Here is a 13,642-nt window from a genome sequence, read left to right on the forward strand (position 1 = left end):
TGGATTTCTGAGTTCGAGGCCAGCCTGGTCTACAAAGTGAGTTCCAGGACAGCCAGGACTACACAGAGAAACCCTGTCTCAAAAAACAAAAACAAGAAAAGAGAAGAAAAGAGAAGAAAAGAGAAGAAAAGAGAAGAGAAGAGAAGAGAAGAGAAGAGAAGAGAAGAGAAGAGAAGAGAAGAGAAGAGAAGAGAAATAAGAAAAGAAAGAAAAAGAAAAGAAGAAATCCAGAGTAGGTTTTAAAACACTCTTGTACAAGTAATAAGAAAAGCAAGCACAAACAAAAGGGAAACAACTGTCAATACAAGTTTTATTTACAAAAAATAAATGTGTCTTACATTTTTTCACATACTATGTGACAATACTTCATGTTTACAACACTCAAAAATCAGGGTTCAGAATCCAGCAAATGATGTGCAATGGATTAACCAAAGTTTTTCCCCAAGGCTATAAGGATTTCTAAACTATAAAGCAACAAGCTTTGTTACAATGGCACATTCACGTAAAGACAACTATCTTTAGGGAAAATAGAAATAGACACAGAAAAGATATAGGTAAGAGTATCTGAAATACTGGTTTCAGTTAATTGCCATCCTCCAGTCTTCACTAAACACAGATACCACCACACTTGGCAACTAACTCTAGCAAACTCATCCCTTCCCCCACTCCACCCCATCTTTAAGTTTTTTTTTTTTTTTTGGTGCCTCCATAGCAAGGCAGATACTCTCATAAACCTTACTCATCCTTAAGCTCAGCACTGCTTCCAAGAACAAAGACTATCAACTATAATATCCTGTACATTTTGACTTGATAAAACTGTATCAAGTGTACAAGTTATAACATGTTACTTATTATCTAACCCTAACAATCCCAGATGATTAAGTTTATAGATGAAATAATAGATAAAAGCTCATTCTAAATAACTGTGCTTAAAAGACTGGAAGATTGATCTCTTCACTCCACGACACTATCTCACACTGTAGCCTAGGATAGCCCTGAAGTTTTAGCTATCTTGTTTCCACATAGTCGGTGTAGGAATTACAGGTGTGAGTAACCACCCCTTCAACCACCAGAGCTTCATCCCTAAGCCCTGCCAACACACCACCCCATCTACCATAACAGTACAGGCCACCTCCAAACTCAGGCATCCTAAACTATCACAACAGAACTGTCATTATTAATTAAGTGCGAGTACAGGTTTGTTTGAATAAGTAAAAAAAAAAAACATTTTAAGTTAGACAGTGGCCTTTAATCTCAGTACTAGAGAAGCAGGGGCAGGCAAATCCCTGAGGCTTGGTCTACAGAGTGAGACACCTACTCCAAAAAAATATTAAAATAAAATTAAAAAGTGATGATATGGTAGTACAATTTAAAATTATAAGAAAATACTATTCTTCAATGGATAACCTATATGGCATATGAATTAAGTCTTAATGATGTTTTTTAAATGATATTTTAGAGCCCCTGCAAAGATGGTTCAGAGGAAGGAAGAAATGAGAAAAAAAAAAAAAAATTGTTGCCAAGGCTGACCATCTAAGTTCAATGCCTAGGAATCACATGGAGGTGAGAATCCACCCTTGCCTGACCCCCTCCCACCCCAACACACACACACAAATACAAAATAAACCAATTTTTAGAAGTGGTATTCTACTTTCTGAAATTGCTTGTGTTCCAAAGTATTACACTGAATCAGCAGTAAATCTTCAGTGTTCTTTTGTCGTTATTTACCAGATACATCTATTATAAATAAATTGTATCAAAAGATCATATGCCAAACCTTTCCTGAGTATCGAAAGGTACTATAAACCAACTGACATGTACTTTGTAAAAAGTAATCAATTTAAGGAAGAAATTGTATTAAAGAAGGACCTCAGAAATTCTAGACAAGTACAGAACCATAGAATTATGTACCACCAGCCTCAGGTTTGGCCCCAATTTGTTTTCTTCTTCCATCTCCCAAAGTATCAGTATCTCAATTTACCATCTAATTTCGCTTTTCAATTAGCATGTTAAATAATCACCTATAAGAAACTAGCTGGGTGGTGGTGGTACACAAGTCTTTAATACCAGGAAGGAGTCAGGTCAGGTGACTACAAAAAGACACTATCTCAAAAAACAAACAAAAAGAAACTTCTAAAAAATGACCTATTAAGTTCAGCACTGAAGAACAGAAGCAGGCAAACCTCTGGAATTATTAAATGTATGTCCCATCACAACTAGCAATGACATTTATTTATTTATTTATTTAATTGGTTTTTCGAGACGGGATTTCTCTGTTTAGCCCTGGCTGTCCTGGAACTCTCTCTGTAGACCAGGCTGGCCTCGAACTCAGAAATCCACCTGTCTCTGCCTCCCAAGTGCTGAGATTAAAGGCATGCGACACCACGCCCGGCTAAATATATATGGATTTTATATTATTTTCCTTTTGTCTGTTTTTTTTTTGTTTGTTTGTTGTTTTTTTGGTTTTTTGAGACAGGGTTTCTCTGTGTAGCCCTGGCTGCCCTGGAACTCACTTTGTAGACCAGGCTGGATTCAAATGGGATTTGAATCCAGTGTACTCATATATATGAATTAAACCTTTAAGACAAATAATTTTTTGGTGAGGGTTATCACAATATGACCTATAATAAAAGGGTCTCAGCGTTAAAAACTACTGTACTGGGCTGGAAGGATGGCTCAGTGGTTAAGAGCACTGACTGCTCTTCCGAAGGTCCTGAGTTCAAATCCCAGCAACCACATGGTGGCTCACAACCATCCGTAAAGAGATCTGCCGCCTTCTTCTGGTGTATCTGAAGACAGCTACAGTGTACTTATAATAATAAATAAATCTTTGAAAAAAAAAAAACTACTGTACTACACTATGCTATTTAAAAATGCTAGGAAATGCATTACAAGCAGAAGTCTGAGAGCTAGATGTTAATATTGATACATTTATATACTTGATTTTTCAAGATTTATGCATGTTGTTTTTTGTTAAAACTAAACTCCACCTTTAAGGGATGTAACACCCTCTTTTGGCTTCCTCAGGCAACCACACATGAGTGGCATAGTCACACAATGTGGATAAATGAAATAAATTTTTAGAAATCACTAGCCATGGGGGCTAGGGTAATAGATAGCTCCGCAGTTAAGGGCACTTGCAGCTTTTGCAGAAGGCAAGGACTCAGTTCCCAGAACTCATATGATGTCTTACAACAATCTATAACTTCAGTTCCAGGAATCACCTGATGGCTGGTGGTGGCACATGCCTTTAATCCCAGCACTTGGGAGGCAGAGTCCGGCAGATTTCTGAGTTCAAGGCCAGCCTGGTCTACAGAGTGAGTTCCAGGACAGAGAAACCCTGTCTCGAAAAATTTAAAAAAAAAAAAAAAAAGAAAAGAAAAGAAGTCTTTCCTATAAGTAAGAATAATTACTAACTAGCAATAATAATTACTCAAGCACTTATCTGGTTACAGTCATTATTGTAACACCTCTGATTAACCCTCATAACAGTCATAGGTTATAGGTACTATTCTTCCATTTTAAAAAGGAAAAATTGAAGTCAAAAGTGATTCACCAAAAGTTATGTGGCTAGTAGTTTAGAAGCCAGGATTTAAACTGCTTCCCAACCTTGGCTCTTCTTCTACTCAAATTCCTCTATCACTGGGACATTACCACATTAGCTTCCTAAGACTGCAGTCCATATCCACTACCATGCTCAAAGTAAGAAACCAAAGGGAAGGGGTGAAAACAATGTACTGTTGTTGATATTATTACTTAAAGCCTCTCCTGTATGTTTTACTGTAAATATATAAATACACACACACACACACACACAATATATAGCTTTTTAAAGCCTTTTAAGTCCTATGTAAGAAATTCTCATTACAAAAAAAAAAAAAAAAAAGGCAAGCAAAACTTCAATTTCTTAGCTGATTCAAAATACTATACTGGTAAACTTGCTATTTTCATTAACTGCTCTCACTTCTAATTTCTGTGAAATGTTTAGGAAAGAAGGAAGTAGCACGACCTGAAGTACAGGCAGCTGAAGGGTAATATTAGCTGTTAGAAGAGGCAAGAGCAGATTATCTTACAGTGCACAGCCAAAGCTGAAATTCCCCAAGCCTTACCTCATAGCAGCAACTGGAAGGCAGAATTTAAAAGGCAAGGCAGCAACAGCAAAAAGGCAAGAGTTGTATTTTCTATATAACAATCTAATTTTCTAGGAAGTATTTTTGAAACCAACGGCAACTGACAAATAATTAGCAAGCTGGTCTATTCCAAGTTAAAGCTACTTAATTTTTCTCAAAATTCAGACTGAATTGTTGCCATCTCCTAAAGAAAAGTCACAAATGCATATGGATGTGGTACAGAGGAAGATGGATCAGAGAAATTCTGTGCTTCCCGATTATAGGTTAAAAAAAAAAAATTCACAAAGGAAAAGTCTAAAACTGCATATTCATTTTACAGAGCCTCTCCTAAATCTTATTAGTAAAATATACACATTACAAATTTTTATTCCAAAGTTCACACAACCTATAAAGATTGAACTATACAGCCTTCCTAACACCACAAAAAGATACAGTGTTGGGCTGAAGAGATGGCTCAGCAGTTAAGAGCACTGACTGCTCTTCCAAAGGTCTTGAGTTCAATTCCCAGCAACCACATGGTAGCTCATAACCATCTGTGATGAGATCTGATGCCCTCTTCTAGTGCGTCTGAACACAGCTACAGTGTACTCAAAAAAAAAAAAAAAAAAAATATATATATATATACACATATATATATATGAATGAATAAATATTTTTAAAAAAAGATTAAAGGTATATGTGCATGACATTTGATATCACAAAATTAAAAAATAAATAAAAAAAATACAGTATCAAGGTGTTATATTGAAGCCAGCCAGTGAGACAGCCAACGACTAGCACTCTAAAGGTAGCCTTTAATTCTATCACTCTAGACACAGAAGAGAGGAAGATCTCCGAGTTCCAAGACAGCCAGAGACACACAGAAAAACCTTCTCAGGGGAAAAAAACAAACAAAAGGTATGGTGTTGAATTATGAAATTACACGGATAGCACCTTTGCTATTTCAAGCCAAATCAGACCCAGTGTGTTAACCCACACCTTGAACTCAGAAGGGAGAGACAAGCAAACAGATTTCTAGGACTTAGGAGTGAGCTTGCAGCCCAGCCCAAGCTATATAGTGAGAAAACAAAAACAAAAACAGGAAAACAAAACAAAGTACAAGTTAAACCAACCTGCAATCAACAGAGCCAACAAGAATATAGTGGAGACCATGAGACATAATCATAGCACTCAAGCTTAACTGCTTCCCCAGTGCTGGAAGTACACTCACTGATTACGACCACAAGCTTTTGCTCCCATTTGTTAGGCACAATTTAAGCCATTTCTCAGTTTTAGAATCCTGTTGTAGGATTTTTACATTGTTCCAAGAGAGCCTACACAATATAGCCAAGAAAGGCTAGGGCCTGTGTTTAATAGAATTGTTGGGAACACTTTTACTATACAAATTTCTCAGGAGCAACTAATGAATGCATCTGCAAGCTTGGAGTGTGGCACAGTGTTAGTATGCTTACCTATCACCATACCTGAGGCCACAGAAGAAAAGAAATAAAAGAAACTAAGAACTCTTAATCAAAGTGCACCTTATTTAGTAGAGTTCAAACTTATGAAAATGGAACAGATTATAGTATGGAACCAAATAAGAGTCAGACCTGTGTTTGAAGTTACTGAAGATTTCCCTGTAACCAAGGGATCTTCTAGCCTTTATAAGGCACATGCATGTACACACACACACACACACACACATCCAATTTTAAATGAACTGGAAAAGAAAATAAAACTCCTGTTAAGACTTTTATTATTGCCAGGCAGTGGTGGTGCATGCCTTTAATCCCAGCACTTGGGAGGCAGAGGCAGGCAGATTTCTGAGTTCAAGGCCAGCCTGGTCTACAGAGTGAGTTCCAGGACAACCAGGGCTACACAGAGAAACCCTGTCTCAAAAAAAAAAAAAAAAAAAAAGTAGTTCTTTCTGAAATTATCTTTATTGCTACTTCATAACTGTAACTTTGCTACTGTTATGAATCATAAATATCTGGAATTCAAAAGGATCATTTGACAACCCCCTCAGGAGTCACGATCCACAGTTTGAGGCAACTGTCTTAGCAGTGCCAGTAACTGGAGAGTAAGTATTCATACATAGGAGTCTATGGAGTCCATTCTATTATTTTTATGAAACTGCTTCATTTACTTAGACACTGATTTTTGTGGCTAAATTTTATCAAAGATATAAACACAATGAAGGTGTATCTGGGACAGGTGGTGCCTATCTTTAGCCCCAACTATTCTGGAGCCTGAAGTAGGAGGATTCTTTCAAATTACAAATGAGACCAGACAGGGCAACATAGTAAGAGCCATCTCAAAGTGGAGGAAAAATAGACTTGAAAACTGAACATCTCTTGTTCTATTTTGGGGTACCAACTTTAAATGTTTCATAAATAAGAAAGAGATGGTTAGGGGCTAGTGAGATGGCTCAGCAGTTAAGAGCACTGACTGCTCTTCCTAAGTTCCTAAGTTCAAATCCCAGCAACAACATGGTGGCTCAAGCATTCATAATGAGATATGAAACCCTCTTCTGGTGTGTCTAAAGACTACAGTGTACTTACATATAATAATAAATCATAAAAAAAATAAAATAAAAAAGATGGTTAACTATTTAACTCCCATCAGTCCTTTATTCAGTCATGGATGTCCTCTATTAGTCTAAGCTTTCTTTCTTAGCACATTCAATTACCATTTATTCCGTTTTTTTTAGTTCTGAGGACTGCTTTAAGACCTAATGTTTTTGTTGCTCACTCACTAGTTAAGTACTATAGAAAGAACTTTTAAAAAGTACTCAAGGGACTAGGAAGGCAGATCACATAAGACATGTCTGGGTTTCTGGGCAAAGCTCTGGGTTCCATTCTCTCCAAAAAAAAAAAAGTATACCTTTCTGGAGTTAGACACGTTTCAGTGGTTAAGAGCACTTACTGCTTTTCAGTTATATCCGTATTAGGTGGCTCACAACTGCTTGTACTGTAGCTCCAGCTCTAGGGAATCCAATACCCTCTTCTGGCCTCCATGGTAACCCACAAACATGTGACACACAGATATACCCAATACATATAAAATAAAAATAAATCTTTAAAAAAATGATACCTTAGAATACAAATTAATCCTACCCAGTTTTTTGGAGGTTTATTCTTTTGGAGGTTTGTTCTTTTGGAGGTTTGTTTTTTTTTTTTTTTTTTTGAGACAGGATTTCTCTGTATAGCCTGGGCTGACCTGGAACTCATTCTGTAGATGAGGCTGGCCTAGAACTCAGAAATCCATCTGCCTCTGCCTCCCAAGTGCTGGGATTAAAGGTGTGCGCCACCACACTCCAGCTTAATTCTACCCAGTTTAATACTTAAGTTTTAAAGTATCTGCCTAGCATTCTAGTTGATGCCACAGGTCTTTTATTTTAATAATTATTATGCTTTAATTATAGACATATATATATATCTGTCTGGGCATGTACACTTGAGTGCAGATGACCCAAAGAGGCTGTTAAGATGGCCTCAGCCAGCCTGTTCTAAAGAGTCCAGGAAGGACTACACAGAGAAACCTTGCCTCGAGGAGGACAAAAAGGCCTTGAAAAGCCTGAGAGCCAGTGTTATAATCATGGCCACTTAATCTAGGTGCTAGAACCTAAATTAGGTCCTCTAGAAGAACAAGAGCTCTTAATCTTAACCATCTCTCTAGCCACACAGAAAGTTTTTCACTCAGCTGGGCACAGAAATAGAACCAAGGACCTACTAAGCTATACACCTCTAGCCCTCCCCTTTATCTTTTTTTTAAAAAGATTTATTTTTATGTGCATTGGTGTTCTTCCTACATGTCTGTGTGAGGGTGCAAACCCTCTGGGAACTGGAGTTAGACAAGTTGTGAGCTGCAATGTGGGTGCTGAGAACTGAACTTGACTCCTTTCAGTCAGTGTTCTTAACTGATGAAGTCTTTTCAGCCCCCATCTCTTCATCTTAATTCAAGTGACTATATTTACAACAGGATTTTATACTATTTACTTTGGGTTGTTTAAGGCAGTCTTGGGCTAGGTATAGTTCAGCGATTAAAAGCACTGCTCCCTTTCCAGAGTACCAGGTTTGATTCTTAGAAGTCTCATGGCAGCTTACAACTAGCTATATACAGTTTCAGGGACACCAGACATATCCCTATAAATATTAAGTATTTTAAAAAGACAGGGTCGGGGCTGGAGAGATGGCTCAGCGGTTAAGCACTCATTACACTCACTGACTGCTCTTCTGAAGGTCCTGAGTTCAATTCCCAGCAACCACACGGTGGCTCACAACCATCCGTACATAGATCCGGCCCCCTCTTCTGGAATGTCTGAAGACAGCAACAGTGTACTTACATATAATAAATAAATCTTAAAAAAAAAAAAAAGACAGGCTCTTTCTCTGTATCACAAGCTGCCCTCAAACTGATTATATAGCCCAGACTGACCCCAAACTTAACAATTCTTCTGCAAATGCTGGAATTCTGACATAAACTACTTGTTAAATACTTGTGTCAAGATTTCTAAATGCAACAAACATGCCTTTAGAATACCTATAGAATAATGTTCTATGATAAATACTGTATTCCTATATAATTCTGTTTTGTTTTGTTTTTTTCCATTTGGTAACAAGTTTGGGGTTCTGGCAATTAAACCTAGACCTTCACATGTACGAAGAACAAATTCTGCCAGACATGACCAAGTAACTCCTGTGTCAACTATATATGAACTCTAACAAAACTCTAAGAACACACTGTTTTAGGTACCTTTTATATTCCTCTTAGCAGTGCTGACAAACAGAAAACAATGAATAAATATGTATTGATAAACTGTCATCTGGTTAAAAAATAATAAGCTAGTAACACTAAATTTAAATCAATTTTACCAAAGCTATCTTATGCCTTAATAATTCCTTCAAGTGAGCTGCGGATGTAATTCAGTTGGTATAGCATGCCCAAGCCCTGAGAATTCAACCCTCAGCATTAAATAAAACATGGTGATTCATTCCCATAATCCTAACACTAGGGAAGTTAGAGGCAAGAAGATCAGAGGCAAGGATAAGGTCTTCCCTATCTTAATACATACATACATACATACATACATCTGACTGGGTTTAGGGCTAGAGAGATGGCTCAGTGGTCAAGAACACTTGCTCTTGCAGAGGACCTTGGTTCAGTTCCCAATACCAACATGATGGTTCACAAACCCTCCAAAACTTCAATTCCAAGGGCTCTAAAACCTTCTAACTTCATGAGCACTACGCATACACCTGGTACACATATATACATGAAAGCAAAACATTCATACACAAAAAAATTTAAATATTTAATTTTGTTTAGTATAGCGATCTATTTCTGTAATCCAATCCCCAGAACCTGGAGGCAGAAGTTCAAAGTTATCCTTGTTCCACAATGAAGTTTCAAGCCAACCTGAGCTGCCTAAGACCCCTTTTTCAGAAAAGCACCACCAAAAAGAAAGAGGAGGAAATCTAAGTAGCTGACTTTAATAAACATAACTGAAAAATTCACATCCTCTACACCATCTAACACCACCTTAAAAAGTTAAAACAGCCAGGAAGGGTGGTACAGACCTTTAACCCAGCACTGGGAGGCAGAAGTGTATTTTTATGAGTTTGAGGTCAGCCTAGTCCCTATATTCAGGAGAGGTCATATATTTAGTAGTAAATGCTGGAACATTCCTGTAATCCAAATATTCAGGAAGACAAAGCAGGAGGATCAGTTTGTATGTCATCTTGGGTTACATTATATAACAAGACAGGGTCATTAAAGAGGAAAAAAAAATCTCAATAGTAGGGTAAGGAGGAAGATGATTCAAGGAAAGAAGAAATCTACATGCACTGGTACCAATGCACCAAAGACCTAGTTTAGAAGTTAAAGAGTGGTGGTAGTGCACATCTTTAATCCCAGTGCTGGAGGGTGGGGGTTAATAGGCAGAGCCAACCTGGTCTACAGAGTTCCAGGACAGTTAAACAGAGAAGTTATGTTAAAAAAAAAAAAAAAAGCTAGAACTACCACAAAATTTTACTGAGTGGTAGAGCAGAGTAATCACTTGCCTAACAAAAGCAAACCCTACGTTCTATCCCCAGCACTGGGGAGGGGGGTACGTTGGAATGTATACTACAGCAAAGCAATAGGAGAACAAAGACTTTCTTCCAGAAGCTATTAGAAGAAACTGTACATACACATCTAAAAAGATACATGATGGGGGAACAAAACAAAAGCAAGAGCAAGGATACAAGTTTTAAAAAAAAAAAAAACTGACTACTTAAGTCAGAAGTTAGCATACTTGTGCACTTCTGTTTACAAGACAACTACAAGCACTTACTTTGGGAGGAAAAAACTAAAGGGGGTAGTACTCCATATGATCTTCCTGAACCTTCTCTTTAAGGACACAAAACAGCTCAAGTTACAACTCAACAGTAAATTACAGATAAGCTATGAAAGCTCACTTGGACTTCTAGGCCATCAGATGTTCAAAAGGCCTTCAAACTGAGTTCATCATAAGACAGCACAAGGTCCATCTATTTATTCAGAGTATTACCCACAATCCAATGGGCAGGAATTTAAGTCAAGGCAGAATTCACTAGTCATGATAGCAAAAGAGGTGACCAAATACACACTGAAATTCTATAACTCCAATGCTCTAACTTCAAGTCTAGAAGGTTCGTTTAAAGATACTTCAGTTTATAAATAGCTTTCAAAACTCAATGTAAGGGCAAAACCATCACATTCATAGAAATAAATGCATCCCCTCTAAAATAGCTACATATATGTGTATGTATGTGTATGTATGTGTGTATATATATATATATATATATATATATATATATATATATATTTATATATAAAATAAAACCTTGTCTCTCCAAATAAAAGCATTTCATGCATATAGTATCTACAGGGTTTATTTCCTTCAACAGACTTTTTTGTCTTTTTCTAAGATAAGGCCTTTGATGACCTGGAACTAACTCATGACCTTGGAACTTTCCAGGCCACCTTGAACTCAGGGTCTGGTGCCTCTGTGCTAGGAAACATCAAGCCTAAAAACATTTTCAAGAAATATTTTTTAAAATATGTGTTATTGGGGCTACAGAGAACACTGGCTCTTGTTCCAGAACACTGGCTCTTGTTCCAGAGGTCCTGAGTCCAATTCTCAGTAACCATGTGACAGCACATACAGTCCCCCTGTCTCAAAAAATAATAATTTTTAATTTAATAAAAAAAATCTATTACTGCCAAATGGTGGCGGTACACACCTTTAATCTCAAAGGAGGCAGAAGCAGGAGGTTCTCAGAAGCCAGTGTGATCTACAGAGTGAGTTCCAGGACAGCCAGAGCTATACAGAGAAACCCTGTATCAAAAAAAAGAAAAACTAGGACTAGAACCCAAGCTTTTTCTCTTGTAATCAGAGGTAGGTGAGTTCCAAGAATTAATTGCAAGGTTATACAAAGAAACCCTCTTTTAATAATAATAATAATAATAATAATAATAATAATAATAATAATAAATCAGAATGGCCATTCAGTCCAGAAAACTAAGAGCAGCAGCAGGCAACTGGAATTTTTCCCAAGGCAGTGTATGATCCCAGGGTGACCTTGACCTCCTTAATCTGGGGACCTCACTATGCAGCACTGCTGTCCTGGAACTCACTATGCAGACCTGGTTGGATCTCAAAGAGATCTATCTGCCCGCCTCTTCCTGGGACTAAAGGCATGAACTACCATGCCCAACTTTAGAACATGTTCTTAAAGCAAAACCAGAAAACTATCACCAATAGACTCCCCAAGTGGTGGTAGTGCACACCTTTGATCTCAACAGAGGCAGAAGTAGGAAAATCTGACCTCAAAGCAAAGCATATACGCCTAAATCATGAATTCCTTTTTATTCTTAGTTCAATGAAACTAAGGGAACCACCAAGAAAATAAAAACATAATCGTCTCAGGGAAAAATAAAGACTTACTTCAATCTAAAAAGTCACCTTTTAGCTAATCTGAAACTATCAATGTCATTAGATTTAAAGAACTATACCTTTTGTACCATGCTAGTCAAACTTTACTTAAAAAGAAAATGGTCCACCATAAATATACTTATCTACTTACCACCAAATAACAGTTAAGTATGCACTATGTACAAAGTTCCACCTAGAGCAGCACTGGTAGATAATATCAATAACTACTAGTTCACAAAGCTTTCATTGCTTGTTAAGAACTACACATGAGCTGGAGAGATGGCTCAGTGGTTTAGAGCACTGACTACTCTTCCAGAGGTCCTGAGTTCACTTCACAGCAACAATATGGTGGCTCACAACCATATATAATGGGATCCGATGCCTTCCTTCTGGTGTGTCTGAAGAGAGCCACAGTGTATAGGGTGAGGCAAAAACAACACACATCAACAAGCAATCCATTATAATCCCAAAGTGAACCATATACAGATAACCAAAACTAAAACCAGCAGAGCGAGAGTAGTTTAAAAAGTTAAGTTGAAGGGGTGAAGTTAAGTTTATTCCATCCTCTGGCTACTATGTATGTACTGGTTTAAATGAGGGGAAAATGCAAGCCAGGTTGATATTTACAAAACACTTGAGTCATCAAATTACCTCTGGAAGGCCAGTGTGACAGAACATGCCCATAATCCCAGCATTTTAGGAGGTAGATGTAGGAGGATCATGAGTTAGGGGTCTTCCTGGTTACATGACACCCTGTTTCAAAATTTAACTACCTGGACGAATAATAAATAAGAACAATAAGAACAAATAAAATTACCACTGCCTTACTCATCCACTAGAAGAAAATAAGAAGGTCCCTAGATTCTACCAAAGACCAAGATTTGGACACTGAAATGCCAACAGGTGATCCTAGCACCTGAGGTAGACCTGAGGTAGATCAGCAGTTCAAAGAAAGAAAAAAAAAAAAAAGCCACAAGAAACAAACAAAAACAAACAAAAATAAAGTACTTATGTTATATGGGAGCAACAAACCAGAATAGGTACAAATTCTGCCAGTAATAAAAATGTGAACACAGGATGTCCTGTAGAGAGAGCTCAGTGGTTAAGAGCACTTATTCTTGCAGAGGACCCTGGTTCAAATGCTAGCATTCACATGGTAGCTCACAACCATGTATAACTCCAGTCCCAAGTGATCTAAACCCTTTTCTGACCTCTGTGGACACCAGGTATCCATGGTATGTTGTAAACATCAGGCAAAGCATTTAAAACACACAAAATTTGAAAATCAATCTTTAAAAAAAGTCTGAAGTTTCTCTAAAAAGGATAGTAAAGTTGATCCTTTAGTAAGGACACTTTAGTATTAACTGGAATGTTAATGCAAACCTAGGTAAAACTTAATTTTAAAAAAAATTTAACTGCATTTGGGCCCAAGTTCTATGACTAGTTAAGTAGTAATTTCTAGTTATAAAGAACTATAAATCAGGAGGCAGAGGCAGGCGGATTTCTGAGTTCGAGGCCAGCCTGGTCTACAGAGTGAGTTCCAGGACAGCCAGGGCTATACAGAGAAACCCTGTCT

At 37.5% G+C, this 13,642-nt stretch overlaps 1 protein-coding gene across 20 annotated transcripts in view; it reads right to left on the reverse strand.

The window, feature by feature from the left end:
• Trip12 (thyroid hormone receptor interactor 12) overlaps window positions 1–13,642 on the reverse strand; it is a 119,025-nt gene that overhangs the window by 100,242 nt on the left and 5,141 nt on the right. Inside the window, exon 1 of one of the 20 annotated variants that reach the window (XM_029538457.1) lies at window positions 11,375–11,396. The exons of the other annotated variants lie outside the window; for them this stretch is intronic. The gene's annotated coding sequence lies outside the window, so the exon portion shown is untranslated. Of the gene's footprint in view, window positions 1–11,374; window positions 11,397–13,642 lie in introns of those variants that run through there. 20 annotated transcript variants of the gene reach the window in all.

This window comes from Mus pahari, chromosome 5 (assembly GCF_900095145.1).
Source record: "Mus pahari chromosome 5, PAHARI_EIJ_v1.1, whole genome shotgun sequence".
NCBI lineage: Eukaryota > Metazoa > Chordata > Mammalia > Rodentia > Muridae > Mus > Mus pahari.